The 14,543-nt window shown below is 37.8% G+C and overlaps 1 protein-coding gene and 1 long non-coding RNA gene across 2 annotated transcripts in view; one reads left to right on the top strand and one right to left on the bottom strand.

Annotated features, from left to right (window-relative positions):
* The window catches only part of SMC2 (structural maintenance of chromosomes 2), a 187,259-nt gene extending 180,444 nt beyond the window's left edge, over positions 1-6,815 (bottom strand). The window contains exon 1 of the mRNA XM_077140658.1: positions 6,488-6,815. The gene's annotated coding sequence lies outside the window, so the exon portion shown is untranslated. The remainder of the gene's footprint in view (positions 1-6,487) is intronic.
* Positions 6,514-14,543, top strand: part of LOC143667006 (uncharacterized) — a 128,260-nt gene continuing 120,230 nt past the window's right edge. Inside the window, exon 1 of the long non-coding RNA XR_013167809.1 lies at positions 6,514-6,829. This is a non-coding gene — a long non-coding RNA (uncharacterized LOC143667006). The remainder of the gene's footprint in view (positions 6,830-14,543) is intronic.

Genomic DNA, 14,543 nt, shown 5'->3' with positions numbered 1-14,543 from the left:
TGTCTGCTGAGGATTGAATTGTGGCCCCATAAAGACTTGGTCAAGTCTTACTCTGTATTCCTGTGGGTGTGAACTCATTTTTAAATGGAACCTTAGAAATATTATTGGTTAAAGTGTGGACTCTTTCGTGCATAGGATCTTCAAAGATCCTAGATGAGGCCAAATTGAATCAGGGCAGGCCTAATCCATAGGATTACAGTTTTTATAAAGCAGAGGAAATTCAGCCACAATCAATAGAAGACACAAAAATAAAAGAAAAAATCACAGGGACCACAGACTCTGCGTCACAAAGGTCTGTCGCAGTCAGTGGAGGAAGGTGCCTGAGGAGAACTGTCGCAGTCAGTGTGGGGAGTAGCCCGGGGAGTTTTGGATTCTAAAGAAACCAAAAGAATCTGAGAGTAGATGTGTGCGTGCATGAGAGAGAGAGAGAGAGAGACAGAGAGAGAGAGAGAGAGAGAGAGAGAGAGAGAGAGAGAGAGAGAGAGAGAGAGAGAGAGAGAGAGAGAGAGAGAGAGAGAGAGAGATTCTTTGTGACATAGGATTGCCATTTCCAGAACCCTACAGACTTGGAGAAAGCATGGTCCAGCAGACACCATTCCAGCCATGGTTTGCCTTTGGATCAGTGACCCATTACAAACACAGTTTCTATGTGGATGGAGTTGTCACTGTATACCAAACAAGCTCCTGGTCGAATACCTTTCTTCTTGGTTTGTCCATGTTAAGCTTTTGTGAAAACATTAATTCATTTATAAAACTCAGTTGCAGATTTTAAACATTCCTACAACATCATACCTAGTCTAATGCATTTTCTAAATTTCTTTTTTTTGCAGTAGAAAAGTTTTATTTTATAATCTGACCCAAATGGTAAAGGTTATTTTGAGAAACAAACAAACAAACCAAACAACAAAAGCCTAGTTCTAGGGAAATTTGGCCACAAGGGGGAGTTCAGGAAATCCAGCAGTGTTTTCCTTTCGTTTAATTTCTCTTTCTTATTCCCCCCCTCCCCCTTACTTCCTCAGCTTTGTTTGGTACCTTGTACTTGTCTTGTGGGCTTTCTGACTGTTAAAATACCCTGTTAGTTTCTATATTTGGAAAGTTATTCAAAGTCAACCATCTTTTTATTCCAGACTGGTGTTTGCAGGAGGAGGTAAGTAGTGCTTTGCTGACAATGCCTTCGATTACAGATACTGTTTCCTGTCCTTACGAATTGTAAAGCATTAATTGACACTGCAGCACTGCCCCAGTGTACATAATCACTGAGAAGGAATTAGCTGGGATCACAGTTACATAGCCAATATAAGAGCTGACACAAATACCTACATGGAAAGAGGCCCTTGTCAATTCCTGTTCTCTTAGTGGATTACTCTTCTAAATTGCGTGCTCTAAGTTATAGGATTCTTCTGATATCTACCTGTTTTGATATTCCTCTTTTCCAAAAACTAAAGGACTCTTCAAAAACTGCTTTCTCTTTGTCTTCACTTGCTTAATGTTTAGTCTTTCAACTGCATAAAACAAGTACTCAATCATTATTTTATTAAAAAGATACATATTGTAAGCTTTACATATCATGCACTTTATTAGGCACTGGTGATAGTGTCACCTAAGGCTAGTGAACTGTTCCCAAGGAACCTGTGGTGTAATAGTTTTTTTCTTTTTTTTATTGCTGCTAATATATTTAGCTCTATAGGAGTCTTGATATTCTAAAAATTGTTTTATTCTCATTTCTGACAGAATTAATTCCAACATTCACAGGATGGTACACAAGATTGTATGGATTAGGGTCTTTGCAGGAGGAGGTACACTCAACAGAGACTATTTACAAAGCTGTGTTTGGGAAATGGTAAAGGGATATTCTCAAGGGATGTCAAGCCTTACCCCTTAGGATTGAATTTGGTGAGACCTGAAGCTGTAGTAGAGGGTCACCCTGTAGGAGATCAGCACTTTGGAAGTGAAATGCCTGGAATTCAGCCTGGCAGGAAAGGGGCCAAGGAGAGAAATGTCTCAAATTCCCACCCTTCCTGTGCTCTAATCTCTATCTGCTGCATCCATTGGCAGAACCCAACAGGAAGCTGGAGGGAAAGGGAACATGGTATATGTGGTTCCCAAAGTTCAGCCTCCTGGAGCCCAGAGCAGGATAGATCCAAGTGGAGATTAAACCAGGAAGGGCACAAGTAGAATATGTAGTGCAAAGGCCATTCCTTTGGTCTCACACAGAGGTTGAAGTTTGAAAATATGGACCATATCATCCTTTGGGGTAATGAATCTTAATCATCAACATTGCAGCATTAATTTTTAAAAATGATTTATCAACTGAAAAGCACTGTAAATTATAATATAAAGATTGTTTTGGTCAATTTTCTCCCATTAAAAAAACATATTGTATTTTTTACTTATATCACAGTAATTTTTACTTACAGTAGTTTTAGATAAAGTGGCATAAATTTCCACTCTTCACTTTATGGTTTTATTATTGCACAGATTCAGCCTCCTCATCATATATTCTGTAAGTGATCAATTTTCCTTTGCCATGTCGAAACTGAAGAGCAGGGGAAATGAGATAAGAAGGCTCAGATCCATGTGAATCCCAGCAATTTTCTTAAATTCCAGCAGTGGTAGCAGAATATAGGTTTCATTTATGATTAGTACTGACAGTCTTGTTTCTTCTGGCAGCGCGTGAACTTGAAATTTGTATTCTACAGTTATTCCAGAATCATATTTTTTTTCATTTATACATTCCATAAATATTTACTGACTTTATTCCTTATGAGCTAGTCCTTTGGCTGGTTACAAAGACAAATTAGATATGGTTTCTGGACACCAAGAACCTGCAATCTAGTGGAGGAGATACTGACAAGTAAGTAGAGAATTGCAGTCTACAATGATATCAGAAATGCAAGCTCAGGGCAATTTGGGTGTAGTTCTTTCATTCTGACAAAGCATACATTTGACAGAAGGATCCTAAAAATTTGAAGGCTTTTGATAATTCTTTAAGAACTCCATAATCTGCATAACAGAGGAAGATATGCTTTGTGTGTACAAATTGATACATTTATAGGACAAAGTGTACAACTTGATTCAGGCATTCTGCTATAAATATAGTTTTCTGAGACCCTAATTTTGGGTTTCATTTTTTTATTCTTTACTTATGTGAAACTCCTCCTCTCTCCACTGCCTCCAATAATGTCTACTGAGTCAATCTGAGATAACTATCACAACTTATTTTTTCAAAATAATTTCATAAAAGACAAATTTGTATTAGTCACCAGGACAAAAGGGTGTCCTTGGTACTGCTTTAAATGCATCTTATAAAGGAAATTGTGTATCATAGGACTTTCTCATATATAATTTTGTTAACTCACAAATACTTTAAGACATTCCTTTTATTCATTCATTCTCTTTCATTTATTCCTTCATCAAAATTTACTGGACAACCCTTTGCATCAGGCCTTCTGCCAAGTTCATGAACAAAAGCAGTACTGGATTGTTACTCTTGGCCCTGGGATCCCTAGTTAGGAATATTACACACCTCCTCATCCTATCTATTTTATAGGAATTTTTGTCCAAAATCAGGAGAGGCAACCTTGCCTTTGCCAAGCTTTGAGTTAAATGGTTCATTAAAACAAACAAAAAAGGAGTGAAGGAAGATTCAGAACTTTGGAGACAGATATTAGTCCGAAGAATCATCAAAAACTATTCTCAATATATCAAAGTTTGAAGACTTTCTTCTGCTTTAGGATGGGGAAGACAAGACAAAAACAAAAAACGCTTTGTCTACAGGACATCTAATTATGACTTTTCTTTCAGTTGAGCCACTGAGAGTCTGGCTCCCACTAGCTTCTAATAGAATTATTGCAAAGTTGAAGGCATTCAAAAGTTTTCATTATACAGAACTGTGCAATAGCTCACTGTTTTGCTCTTTCAGTGTTTATTACATAAATGACCTGTTTCAGTGTTTATTATATAAATTATTGAAATGGAACTGCTCAAACCCTGGGATACCATGTTCTTATAGAGAAAATTTTGTAATGTATCTTCACAGTTAAGAAAGGGCGACACATGACAAATGACCAGAAGTTATGGGGGCCCACAGAGGCTTAATTGTCTAAAAGTTCCTTGGCAAACTGGCTTTAAAAAGGAAAACAGACACACCTGAAAAAAAGAAACTAATAGAAATATTTTTCTCTACTACTGTTTGAAAATAGGTGCTTGTCAGTGTCCTGGGCTTTCTGTAACAAAGTAACACAAACTGGGTGGCTTAAAAAAACATAAATTTATTGTCTCGCAACTTTGGAGGCCAGAAGTCTTGAATTCAAGCAGATGGCAGGGTTGTACTCCCTCTGAAACTTCTGAGAATCTTTCCTTGCTTCTTCCTAGCTTCTGGTGGTTTTTGGTAATGCTTGGTGTTCCTTGGCTTGCAGATGCCTCACTTAAATCTCTACCTCTGTTGTCATATTGCAGTGCGAAACCAGGAAAGATGAGCCTCCAGGAACACGTGGAAACAGAACTGGAGCAGTAACCAGGAATGAGGCTGCAAGCCTCCAAGCACCTTATGCATATACAGAATGAACTAGAATAGAGGCTCTGAAGTTTCAGGAAATAGGTTTTATTAGTCTATGGCCATTAGGGCTCAGCCCAGTAGCCTGTGAAAGTCTGAGCCCTGTTGAGGGGCTGATACAAGATACTGACAGACAGAATGGCTGGTAGCAATATGGTAACTGGCTACACTTGAGGGAGGTGATTGGCTGCCCGCTGGTGACCAGAACCAGTAAGGGTTGCATAAGCTGAGTTTACAGAAGCCGATGAGTGGTTATCAGGGAGTGGGGAGGGGCCTGCTTGCTTGCTACAATATGCCATCCACACTGTGTTCTCCAGCAGTATTAATACTGAGCTTCTTCAGTTTCTTCTCTTAAGAGCCCTAACTCTTGTGTTTTCCTTATTTAATGCTCAGTTGTCTTTAAGATACTTAAAAGTCAAGGAAAAACAATGCTAATTTTCAGATCCATTTCAATGATACTTGGAATCCTGGAATATTTCTAAGCTCACAGAAAAATTATATATATAGTATTATATAAATTATAATGTAAATTATATATAAATTATATATATATGTATTTCACTGCTTGCTTGAGAGTTCTTTTTAATATATATATTTAGATACATATATAAATATGTATGTGTGTGTGTGCATGTGTATTTGTCTCCCCACATTCACTAGGAAACTTCTCCATAATTTAAAATGCATTCTTACTAAAAAACTCACTCAAATTGCTGAAAGTATCTTTAAAATACTAGTTACTTTACAAAGGAGTACTTTTCAAATTAATTAGTCTTAAACCAATAACGTGGCCAAATTATTACACTATGTGATTTCACCTAATCGTAAAAATAACTTGGTTGAACTCAGTCTCTTAACAAATTGTTTTTATTTTTTGAGTATATTTAAATGTGCTGATTGGTGAGATCTCTAGAGGAACTGTTTTGCTACCTCCTTTTGACCCAAAGAGATTTGGCCACATCTGTAGCACAGTGCTTTTCTAAACGCACTTCCAACAGGAGATTTCCTTCCAAGATGATTTTGAAACTGATCTTGAAGGCAGTTTCAAACATTTTATTTTTCCTTTGCTTGTTTGATTGCTCCTTTTACTGTTTTGCTCCTAGCCAAGAAGTTTTCTTTTTGCTCCAAAACTACTGTTGATTTTCCTTCAAAATTTGCATGATTGGCTTTTAAATGTTGCGAAAAAAGAGATGGTTTCATGTAGCAATTTTTCAGTTTAATTTTTCATGCAATGGTTACTAAAGTTTAGACTAATTTGCATCTCCCCAATAATAAAACCCGTACTTTAAATAAGCATCTAATTACATCCCATGCTTTTTCATATTGACAACTGCTACTTACTACTGAGTCACTAATTTTGGCTAAGAAGTGCTATCCTTGTTGCTTTTTCAAGTTTTTTTTTTTTTTTTTTTTTTGTGGCAGCCTCTGGGACTAGTCCAAAGAGCCAAGTTTTCTAATCTGCTGCTACAAATAAAATGTTTCTACTTTCTGGGCTTTCATGATAATAACATGAGTTCATTTGCCTGGGAAAAACAGATTCCTGCTGGCTTTGCTTGCACAGGTATATGGTGCAATCTCTCAAGAATACAGAACACAAAACCAATTTTATCCCAGATTCTAAGTAAAATTTTTACCTCTGGAAATGCACCATGTGTATCCTGTGCTTTCACGTGTGCTCTGTCAGGCCATCTCCCAGGTTATGCAGGGTACCCTACTGGGAAGTCTTCTTTTCTCTCCCTGCCCCAATCTGGACAGCCCCACAGTGAACTTCTCAAACTGCAATCAGAGTGATTTTTTCCTTCCATATAGTGGGGTATTTTGAACTATGTGCCCTGTTGAAGGACATCTTAATTTTAATTCATGTTTCTGTGGATGTGAAACCATTTGTAAATAGTATCTTTGAATATGTTAGGTGAGTCGGGGTGGACTTACTGGTGAACAGGCTCTTTCAAGTAGGTGCGGTCAATGCAATCGAAGCGAGGTGGGCCTTAATCCTTATTATCAGAGGCTTTGTGGAGAGGAAATCTCCGTGAGGAGCCAGAAGCCGGAAGCCAGCAAAACCGGAAGTTGGCAGAGACCGGAACTTAGCTGAACCGGAAGAGCAAGCTCAAGAAGCGAGGAAGAGAGAGCTGGAAATGTGACCGGATTGACTGAAGAGGTTGACGGCAAGGAAGCTCAAGGACTGTGGCAAGCCAGTCCCGGCATGCTCCACACTTCGTAAAGAAAGCATGGAATTTTCCATGACCTGATTGTGGACTTCTAACCTCTGAAACCGTGAGTCAGTAATTTTCTGTTGTTGGGCGAACCAGTGTATGATATTGGTCATAGTAGCCTGGCATCCTGAGACATATAGCTCATGTAAATGTCACTCTGCAGCTTAAAATACTTAAGAGGGGTTCTGATATCTTTATCCACCTCCAGAATAAAATCCAAACTCAAGAAACCAGTTTACAAAGTTTTTAAGGGCTCTTCATTAAATTGCTGCAGTCTACCTCTTCAGCCTCAGCACTTACCAATTTACTTCCTCACATATATCCTAAACTTTTCTCAGTTACCTGAACTTGTGATATTCTCTTGCTTCTGGACTTTTGTGCTTTTCCTTCTGTCCACATCACTGCATGAGATTTCACTCTCCCCTCCTTTCTTGGTTCATTCTTCTTTGTCATTCAGGCCTGGAAATTCTTTCCCAATTTACCAAGTTTAGGTCAGTTTCCCACTTTTCCCTCTTCCCAGAGAGGAATGTAGAAACGTAATTTCTGTTTCCCTATTATGGCATTTGTAACATTTAGATTTCCTGAATGTCTGTTCTTCCTGTGACCTTCCCAAAGTCAGAGAGAAACTCTTTTTTCCGGCTTTATTTTTAGCCTTAAACCTAGTACCTTGCAATATTTGGAAATTGGTAGATATTAGTTAAATGAATGAGTGCCAGTTGTAACAGACAACCGCCAGTCACAAGAGTAAGCATAATGAAGGGAGCAGCATACCTCACACAGGGCTTTAGTGTTTGCAATGTGTTTTTCATTCTTTAACTTGCCTCTCTTTCCCCGCTGCCAACCAGGTGGGACCAAATAATTGATTTTATTAGAGTTTGAGAACAGGTCTCTGATGTGAGGTTAAATGGACAAGGAAATATTAATCTTTTCTAATACTAATGCACCCTCCCCAGAGGCTTTTCCCATATTATATGGTAATCATCCATCTTCCCAATAGTCTGTAAACATCTTTTATTTTTTAACAGATGCATTTCATTACATTTTAAAAACATCACAAATAGTTTTAGCAACTTGTTTTCTTTGCTAGACAACTCTTAGATCTTATTTATCAGCCTGCTTTATCCTTTTTTTATCCTTTTTCACATGGATCCCACCTCAAAATTTTTACATATCTTTGCTGAACCAAAGCAGCTGAACTCCATACAAGTTCAACGTCATTTTCCTTCAAGAATTAACCAGTCTTTCTGGGCTTGAGTTACTGAATAAAAATCACCTGGCCTCATCTGAACCTAGCAGATGTATTTTTCACCCCCAAAATTTTGGACATCAGAGACCCCTTCTGAACAACATCGTTTATAGGGAAGTCAGCATACCCAGACGTCATCTTGTAATGGAAACCCCGTGTGACATCCTTGATCATGTTCTGACTTGACTACAGAAAGTGCGAACGTAGCCAGTTCCTTTCTGTTCCTCCAAAAATTTGTCAACCTGAAGCCTCTTCTTTTTCTTTCCAAGGAGCCTGAGTTCTGTACTGATGTGATGTGCAGGGTTCTTCTGGGGCCCTTCACACTAACTGTGTGTCATCCCTTTAGTGTGATGCTGACATTTTCTCGAGTGTTGACAGTTTGGTTGCTGAGAATGGTTTTCATTCTTGCAGTAAGTATCTTGAGGGCAGCAAGCTTGTCAGATTTCCAATGCTAAATCTGAGTCTAGCATAAAGTAGTCGAGTTTAGCATATAGTACATTTATGATATAAAGAATGAAAATATGTATTTTATTCTCTTGGAACCTGGGTCTCAAAAGCATAGAGTAAAATATTTGCAGTCCATGATTACTAAATTGTAGTGGAGGCAAAAATCAGAATTTTTTATTCCTAGGTGCATTTTCGTTATTCTTTCCAATCATCTAACCATAATGAGACTCTCTTTACTTTAAAAGACTATTAAGAATCCTAATATCCCACTCAGAGCATTTACCTCATATAGCCTTTTTCCAGTTTTCTAACTGGTGAATAAAGATAATACTTAGTCTTTTTTTTTCTGCAGTAAAATTAACTCTCAAGAACTATTGAGGAAATTCTGTGGTTGTTTTTGATAAAAGGGGCATTGAATAGGCTTCCATGGGAAAGAAATGTAATCTCTCTTTCTTTAAAGGAGATGGCTCAAGGCAAAGTGATATTACAGTAGAGAGGCTAATAGCCAGGTAGTCTCCTTTCTTAGTTTGAACTGTAGGTGTGTCTCCTCTAGGAGAGATGATTTTACCCCTCTCTCTTTTATACTTTTGCTTGAGTAAAATATGCATAAAGACATGTAAACAAATCATATGTGTAAGTTCAGTGAATTGTCATAAAGTGAAAACATGTGTAACCCCCACCCAGGACATGAATTTGGAGACTACCAGCTCCCCAAATGCTCCTCCTTGCACCTCCTCTCAGTAACTACCATTTTATTCCATTCTACCTTCTGTTCCTTTTCCAGATGTTCTACTAGTGTGTAAGATATATAAGGAAGAAAATGTTATTGCCTTGGCATGAAGGCTCATACGATAATGAAACAGGCAAACTTATTCAAATAGGAAGTAGACAGTGCAGTTAGAGGATACTACTGTGAGCAAAGTATTATGGAAACTCGAAGAAACCTTCATCTGTGGGCTGGGGTGGGCAAAACAGTGAAGTCTTTACAGATGAGGTGATATTTAAAGAAAGTACTGAAAAGGAAGGAAAATGTATCTTTGGCTAGGGAAACAACCTTAACAACATCATGGGGAGAGGGAAGGAGTTGATAGGCTGCTTGAGAAAAGGCTCATAGTCTATTGTGATATAGTTTGGGCAATAAATTTCAACTCCTGCTGTACGTCTGTATCATTTATTGGGCTGTTTGTGGGCCTTGCCCCTGATCCACAGAATCAGCATCTCCAGAGATCCAGGGATGGGGTCTACAATGTGGATTGTTTACAAAGCTTCACAGTTAATTTTGATTTGTTAGCAAGATTGTGAATGAATGAATTGGATGGTAGGGTACCTTAAAGAATTAGCAAGGATGATGGAGGGTTTTGTTCTAGTTTGCTAGCTGCCAGAATACAATATAAAAGAGGCAGAATGGCTTTTAGGAAGGGGAATTTAATAGGTTGATAGTTTACAGTTCTAAGGCTGAGAAAATATCCCAGTTAAAGCAAGTCTATAGAAATGTCCAATCTAAGGCATCCAGGCAAAGATACCTTGATTCAAGAAGGCTGATGAAGTTCAGGGTTTCTCTCTCAAGTGGAAGGGCACATGGCAAACACAGTCAGAGTTTTTCTCTCATCTGGAAAGGCACATGATGAACAGTTAGGGTTCCTCTCTCATCTGGAAGGACACATGGCAAATACGGCATCATTTGCTAGCTTCTTCTCCTGGCTTCCTGTTTCATGAAGCTCCCGTGGAGGCATTTTCCTTCTTCATCTCCAAAGGTCACTGGCTGGTGGACTCTGCTTCTCATGGATATGTCATTCTACATTGCATTCTCTGAATCACTCTCATTCTCCAAAATCTTTCCCCTTTTATAGTACTTCAGAAACTAATCAAGGCCCACCCAAATGGGTGGAGACACGTCGTCACCTAATCCAGTTTAACAACCACTCTTGATTAAATCACACCCCAGGGAGATGATCTAATTACAGTTTCAAACATACAGCAATTGAATAGGGGTTAGAAGAAACGGCTGCCTTTACAAAATGGGATTAGGATTAAAACATGTCTTTTCTAGGTTACATACATCATTTCAAACCAGCACAGGCTTCTAATGCTAAGCTATGTATTTTGACTGTACTCTTTAGTTTTTCCCAAACTTGTCTGATCATTAGAATTACTAAGGGAGCCTGGTAAAAAGTCTTCTTTCTTCACTCCAGTCCAAACCTATGAAATAAGAATTGGTAAGGGAGGAGGCCTGGGAATTATTCTGTCTTCCTTCCTTCCTTCCTCTTTCTTTCCCTCTTCCTACCCTCTCTCCCTCTCTCTCTTTCTTTACAAATCATTGAAGTAGTTCTCATGATAACTTACATTTGGGAAACTCTATTTTTCAGCCAGTTGGACATCTTGAGACTTTAGCAGAGTCAGGTCTGTAATAAATATCATCTTGGTAGAAATGCATTGGTTGAGGAAAGGAAAGAGAAGATAGAAGCTTTTTCTATAACTGAGGGGCTGAGTGTTTAGTAGTGTCTTGGTTGGTTCATGTTTTAATGCTTTGTGTGAGACAATGTCCAATACATAATACGTGCTCTAAAATATGTATTAAATGAATGCCTTGTTAACTCATTAGGTTGGAGAGGATGCACTATTTTAAAGAGCTTTTTCATAGGTAAAATAAGAAGACTTGGGAAACAATTGGATGTGGGGACTTCAGAAGAAGAAGCACTAAGCAACAGTTGGAGATTTTTGACAAGAATGGCTGGTGGGTGGTAATGCTACTGATTGGGATAGATTTAAGGGTTATTTCTTAGTTTCAATTTTAAGGAAAAGACTGTTTCTTTAAAAAAAAAAAATAATGCCCAGCAAATGACTTTGAGCATTTCAGAACCCTATGTACTTCCTCTACCCTCTTTATGTTCCTATCCAGTCATAACAACATTCCCAATACAAATCTTATACTTAAGTTCCTACTGGCATGGAGATGTGGTCCATGCTTTCAAAGTCCAAGGCTTAGACTGAAAAGTCAGTCTTCAGACCTGTCAGGTTCTCTCCTCTGCCCATTCTTACTTCTCACACAGAGCAACCGGTTTTTTTCCTTCATAACAGCTAAATACATGAAAAAGTGAAAGAGCATGGCTGAATGAAATGACAGCCATCTAATTTTGTTATAATATCTGCTGGAAAATCCTGAGTGACTGTTGTAACCTGGTAGTAGTTTGAAACAGAAGTACAAAACTCTAATTGAATCTAATCTTCAAACAACCAGAGTAATAAAAGAGAAACAAGGGTGGAATTTCATTGCAGTTCAACTTGAGAACTCGTGTAGTTGCTCAATTTGAGAACTCCACCTAACAGTTACCTGCATATTACTGATCAGAGGTGAGACTGAATTTTTCACCTCTGTGAACATTTTTCTGGCACTAAAAGAAGCAATGCTTTCCTCCCTTATTATGGTAAAACTGCCACTGGGTTTCATTTAATAAGAATTAACTGAATAAATTACAGCATCAAATTATGCTCAGTAACATGACTTGGTATGAAAAATCTAGACAGCTGCAAGACTCCTTGAAGTTAATTCAAGCTGAGCTCAATAGAAAACCCTTTAATTACTTCCTGGAACCCGTGGATCTATTTTCAGTTCCTGGTGCCATTGGGATTATAGTTTAGATGAATTAACAGCAAATGCTCAGGAAAAGCAGCAGTGGAAATGGACTGTAGAAATGGGGTTCAAAAGTTTTCAATTCTTGGATTTGCCTAAGTTTGTTTCTACAAATTGGTTTGAGAAATCTCAGCTGAATTTAGGAGAATCTACATTTTTATTTGGAAGGAACCATAGATTCACTTAGTTGCACCTCCCATATTGGGACAAACTTCCCATATCATCTCTGATAGGTGGTCAATGTCTAGTTATAATAGCTCTGTTAATGGGGATCATAACCTCCCCTAACAATTTATTCTTCTTATAGGGCAATTTTGAGAACTTTAATCAAAATCTAGCTGATTTTAATCGTCTGTCTGGTTCTAGTTCTGTGAATTGCAGCAGGGTTTTCCATACTCATCTAACAAAATTATGTGGAGTACTTGGTAAACCTATAGATTTTCTGGCCTCTTCCTCTGGGAAATTTTGAATCACAGTTTGAGCTTGGCCCTGGTGGTCTACATTTTATCACATTCTCTGAGTGATTATTACCCTTGGAAAAGTTTGAGAAACAATTCTTTAGCCAAAACTCGCACATGTATGTGCATATAGAATCACCTGAGGATCTTTTAACAAGATTTTAACAATGCAGGTTCTAAAGCAGTGGGTCTGGGATGGGACCTAATATTCTGCATTTCTAATGAGCTCTCTGCTGAACCCAGTGCTGCTGGTCAATAGGCCACACTTTGACATGCAAGACTCTAGAATAATCTCAAACCAATCTGTCCTTCAAGATAACAGTCCTTCAAATATTGATTCAATTTCTTCTTTGCTTAGATTTCTCCAAGCTAGAAGCTCTCAGTTACTTTGGTAATTTTGCATACAATATTGATCTCCCAGGTCTCCACCTCACATCATCCTGGTTTTTTTCTCTTAGCTTATCTTGATTTGCCAAGGCTCTACAATACGTATAGTAAATATAATGAACAGAGTACACCATAATTCAACTAATGTGCTTTGAGATTGGCACTCAAGAGTTCTTCTGATAATTTAACCAAATTTTTCATCTGATTATTAGGTCATAGATTTGACCATTGGAGTGGGGCATTCTAAACTCTGTCCCTACTAAATTTCCATTTCTTTTATTCTCAAATTTCAAAAAATTGAGTTTTTCTTCAATTTAGTTGTTCTTTCTAGCTCTATTTTATCCGTTTTTTCCCATTCACACCTTTATGGGATATTGAAAATAAAAGTACATATCTTTCTAGCATGTTAATGGATATGACACCATAAAATAGCAGGTTGCTAATTCATGTACTTTAAGTGTGGCCTTTATGCAACGGGGAGTGTATGTAAAATTACTATCACCCAGCTACTATTTCTTAATAGGGGTTCTACTGGAATATGATATAGGTCAATTATTTGTCATGTGAGACTTTGTTGCAATTCATGTAGCATCCATGGACACCACTCTCTAAATAAAAGTAGTAATTCCCTGTACAGTGGCAAACAATCTGCCCTCCCACCCATTTCCAAATATTCCCCAGAAGAATGGTACCCCAGGATTGAAAACTGATTCAACCTGTATTTTAGCTTCTTTCCAGTATATTCTGAGAGATTTTATGCATGCTTTGTTAAAAGTCAGCTTCTCAGCTTCTTCATGTTACATTAACAGACCAGCTTGTGTAAGAATTAAGATCAGGGCTTTCATTAACTAATGGGACTGATAACTGAGATTACTTGTCAATAAGATTAACTCATTGCACAGAAAATTCTTAACTAGGAAGATAAAATTGAAAATCAATGTATGTTTTCAACCTTTGCTTCAAAAAGTTCTTACAAACTTTTTGAATGTTTGAACAACAGTTCATTCATTTGGACACACAGCTTATTCATCTGAACATATTAGAGCAACAGTTTGATCATTAAGACTTCTAGACCAGTAATCCCAAATGATTATGTCATAAACTTTGTCCAGTCCCAATTATTCCCGTCTTGAAAGACCTGCCGTAAACTACTTTACCCCATGCACTAAAGTCCGACATCTCCTCTAACTTTCCCCTTTTAATGCCCTGCTGAGACTATCAAGTTGGTGAGCTCTCTTGCTTCAGTGAATTCAATAAACTCAATTTTGTTGGATTAAAAGTATTCTGTGGTGGATTTGTGAGGGACACGACTGATCACTCACTGTTCTGTTGATGATGACTTATTGCACTGTGCAGAAATCTCTTCTTCCACTCCAAAATCTGTTGAGCAATGCCTAGGGCTTGGCTAGGTTGAAAATCTAAGAATCTTTCACTTTATGGGTGATAATTAATATTTATTTTGCATTTGATAATTAATTGAGGCTCATTTTTCATGACTTCTTTAGCCAGTTTATGAAGTATTTAATTTTTGTTCATCATTATTATATGTCTACATATTTAGCTCTTTACTAATGAGGTCTATCCATTATAATTTTAGAAAATTGAG

The sequence above is a fragment of the Tamandua tetradactyla genome, chromosome 2 (genome assembly GCF_023851605.1).
Source record: "Tamandua tetradactyla isolate mTamTet1 chromosome 2, mTamTet1.pri, whole genome shotgun sequence".
NCBI lineage: Eukaryota > Metazoa > Chordata > Mammalia > Pilosa > Myrmecophagidae > Tamandua > Tamandua tetradactyla.
The sequence above is the reverse complement of the archived record's forward strand: the minus strand, read 5'-3'. Positions and strand labels throughout refer to the sequence as shown.